The 4,263-nt window shown below is 37.7% G+C and overlaps 1 protein-coding gene across 1 annotated transcript in view; it reads left to right on the top strand.

The window, feature by feature from the left end:
- The window catches only part of LOC106868222 (nucleolar protein 4-like), a 77,957-nt gene that overhangs the window by 37,627 nt on the left and 36,067 nt on the right, over positions 1-4,263 (top strand). The gene's annotated exons all lie outside the window — the stretch shown is intronic.

Genomic DNA, 4,263 nt, shown 5'->3' with positions numbered 1-4,263 from the left:
AAAAAAAAAAAAAAAAAAAAAAGGAAAAGAGAAGAGAAAAGAAAAAACTGCACACAAACGTCTCAGATTTGATACATTGCAAAATATAGTCTAAATATCAAATAAGACGAAATGCTCATGGAGTGAATGCATTTGAATATAGAGGTACTCGATCGGTGCCGACTAAGGACTGTATAACAACAGTAACTCTGTCTCTGTCTGCTTGTCTGTCTGTCTGTCTCTGTGTCTCTGTCTGTCTCTGTGTCTCTGTCTGTCTTTCTATCTCTGTTTGTTTCTCTTAGTACACACACATGCGTACACATAAGAGAAAGAAACGAAGAGTGAGTGAGTGAGTAGGTGAATGAGTGTGTGTGCGATTGAGTGTGTGAATAAGTGATTGAGTAATAAAGAGAGTGAGAGAAAGAGAGAGAGAGAGAGAGAGAGAATATTGACTACAGAAAAAATTACACCGTGATTTCGACCATGCGCGCGCAAACACACACACATACGCTCTCTCACACACACGCGCAATCAGGAATATTTTCAAATAAACAATTCACATCTTTGTATATGTATGTGGTGGTATCTCTCTGTACATGTGGGTGTTTGAATGTGTACGTTTGTTCGTGCAGAAATCACGCAACTGCAGATATCTGTATGTATGCGTTTGTGTGTGAGAGAAAGAGTTTATACATTGTTTATGTCCATGAGCAGTGCATAATGCCTGTTATGTAACTTAACGTATGTGTAGCAAGACAGACGCTCGTATATTTACGTGATAAGGTTAGGAAAAAATATGTAAAAGACAGACTTTCGGAGGTGGATGGAGAATATAAATTGGATGAATCAACATTGTATTCCTCCTGGTTTATTTTGATCAACCTAGAAAGATGAAAATCATCAATGTAACAGTTAATACAGATTATTATATTATTATTCTTATATACTTTCTCAAGGCAGTGAGCTGACTGAATTGTGAGCGTTCCGGACAAAATGCTTAACGACAAGATGTCCGTTTTTAAGCTTTGAGTTCAAATTCTGCCGAGGTCAACTTTTTCTTTCATCCACTTAGGAGTCGATGAAATAAGTACCAGCGAGGTAGGCCTACAAAGCCTCAAGCCTTGTGCCTATAGTAGAAAAGATTATTATGTGTTTTCTTAAGATGATGGATTGCAGACGACAATAGAGCAGCAGGCGAAATACCTTTCAAGTGTTTATTGCTTGGAGGCATTTTGTTCGTCTTTACATTCTGAGTTCTAATATCACCGAAGTCAACTTTGCCTTTCAACCTTTCGTAGTCAATAAAATAATAACAAGTCGAGCATTGTGGTCGATGTCATCAACTTATTCCCTACAATAAAATTCCAGGACTTGTGCCTACAATAGAAAGGCTATTTCAGTGATCGATAAGAAAATATTGTTGAATACTGGAGTAGATATTCCTGCTGCCACTGCTGTTTCTCCACCTACTCCCATTCCTCCAAACGTTTTTTTTTTTTCTCTCTATGAAAGAAGGCTTTATAATAACCTTTCTAACAACGATGATGGGCAGAATCTGTTGAATGATGGTTTACATGCCTTTCTGCCTTTAATAGCTTTGATTGATAATCTAACATCAAATATCACCGACATGAACTTTCCCTTCCATCTTTCCATGGTTAATAAACTTAGTACCAACGATAAAAAACTGGCGTTGGATACATTCGATCAATCCCTAAAGTCTATGGTCGTGCGTCTACGTTGAAAACCTACAATTTATACTTTCAGTAACAAACCGCACTCAGTTAATGTTTACTCAGTTTACTCAGCTAATGTTTATTTCCAATTTAAAGAGACTATAGCAGATAAGAAAGTAATCGTACCAGGGATAGGACACCAGTCCTTCGAATGGTATTTTCTCCGCGATCAAAACGGAATTCAGCTCAAAGCGAATCTCTCTTACTGTAATAAGTATTTATAGCTCGGTTGCTTAAGCTAGCAATTGTCAGACGGTCATAGGAATCGATTCACCATCTACTTGGCTAGATGTAGAGTTCTAATCTGAAAAAGGCTATTTGACATGTAGGGACTTCATGTACGCACAAAGACATTTATATTCAGAGGCGGTTCATGAATGGATGTGTCTATAGTAACATAAGATGTACGTAGGTAAGTATGCATGTATGTACGTATGTATGTATGTATGTTTGTATGTATGTATGTATGTATGTATGTATGTATGTATGTATGTGTGTGTGTGTGGAGGCGCAATAGTCCAGCGGTTAGGGCAGCGGACTCGCGGTTATAGGATCGCGGTTTCGATTCCCAGACCGGGCGTTGTGAGTGATTATTGAGCGAAAACACCTCAAGCTCCACGCGGCTCCGGCAGGGGATGGTGGCGAACCCTGCTTTTCTCTCACTCTTACTTCCTGTTTCTGTTGTACCTGTAATTTAAAGGGTCAGCCTTGTCACACTGTGTCACGCTGAATATCCCCGGGAACTACGTTAAGGGTACACGTGTCTGTGGAGTGCTCAGCCACTTGAACGTTAATTTCACGAGCAGGCTGTTCCGTTGATCGGATCAACTGGAACCCTCGACGTGGTAAGCGACGGAGTGCCAACAAACAAAAATATGCATATTACTAATAATTTGGCAGAAATCACAGTGACAGAAAGGACCTGAGTTTCGTTGGCACTTATCAAACTGGTACAGTAATACCTCACTTTACGGGGACTAGCTTTACGAGACCACGGGTTTACGAGATTTTACGAGTTATATTTCCTGTTTACTAGTTTTCGCTTTACGAGCTTTCTAAGGGAACGAATTAACTCGTATATCGAGGCATTACAGTATATACAATCTCATTGATTTGAAACCAGCTTGATAAGTGCCAACGCACGAAATTCTCGGCTCTTGAGTCCCTCTGTAACTTCTACCGTATTTTGATAAGTGTATATGTGTGTATATATATATATATATATATATATATATACACATACATACACACACACGCAAACTTGTGTTTGGCTTAAGATGCGTGTGTTTGCGTATGCATGTGCTCGCGTGAGTGTGTGCGTGTGTGTGTGTGCTTGAGTGTTTCTGTCTATGTGTGTGTGAAATGCGTATGTATAATACATAATGCTTCCATATGCAAAATTCATGCAACACTAATCAGAATACAAGTTTTCATCTTACATTACCCAACGCATGTTGCACCGATCATAATTGTATTGTTTCTTGTTACACTGGGAGAGTTCGTTTATCCATTCATTCATTCATTCATTCATTCATTCATTCATTCAGACATTCATCGTCTATTCAGTTATTTATTTAATGCATGTTCAGAATCGACACGTTTCATATACGATCTTACCTCTGTCCAGCGAACTCACGAACTTGCCAAACTGACCGACCTCGAAAATTCTGAATGATGATGATGATGGTAATAATAATAATAATAATAATAATAATAATAATAATAATAATAATAATAATAATAATAATAATAAAAATAAATGAAGAAAAGAGAAGAGAAATGAAATAACAACAATAGAAAAAGAAAAAAAAAACATTAACAGCAGCAGCAAGCAACAGATCAAAGCTAATCCTGTATTACAGCGGTTCACTCCACTCCACATTGTTATGTCAAAGTGTATTAAACAATATCCACCGTTTTTAAAGGGTTGACAACACGTAGTTCAATATTGATTCATTGTAAAAATGACCGATCGATAAAGCTGTTCCAAGTGACCAGTTCAGATGTTACAGGAGACTGTATATTATTTGCAAAGCGCAGCAGAATTAACAAAAGCTAGCCAAGTTATACAGAGCGACACATTAAATCCTGTGGACAATGCTTATTCACTCTATTTTTTTTTCATTGATTTATTTATGCATTTTATACATGTATATTCTTTTTTTTTCCCTTTCCTCTCTTTCTTTTTTTTTTCTTCTTTATTTTTTTTGCCTGCTTCTCCCATCTTCTTTGATTCCCTTTGAATTTCGTGTGTATCTTCGGGTGTGTAGATTATCAGAACCTAAACGACGGTGCTACAATGGAAGCCAATGATAGCATGTGGCCAATCGTTTTGTTATTTTATATTAGATTATGGAACTGGCACCTATACACATTTCTCTTTCTCCCTCCCTTCTCCCTCCACCTCTCTCCCTCCCATCTATCTATCTATCTATCTATCTATCTATCTATCTATCTATCTATCTATCTATCTATCTATCTATCTATCTATGTAGCAAGGGTGGCACGTGTGAACGACGGAGCCATCTTGAGCATAACCCTATGAACA

The sequence above is a fragment of the Octopus bimaculoides genome, chromosome 7 (genome assembly GCF_001194135.2).
Source record: "Octopus bimaculoides isolate UCB-OBI-ISO-001 chromosome 7, ASM119413v2, whole genome shotgun sequence".
NCBI classification, from domain to species: Eukaryota; Metazoa; Mollusca; class Cephalopoda; order Octopoda; family Octopodidae; genus Octopus; species Octopus bimaculoides.
Note: the sequence above shows the minus strand (reverse complement) of the source record. Positions and strands in the feature narration are given on the sequence as shown.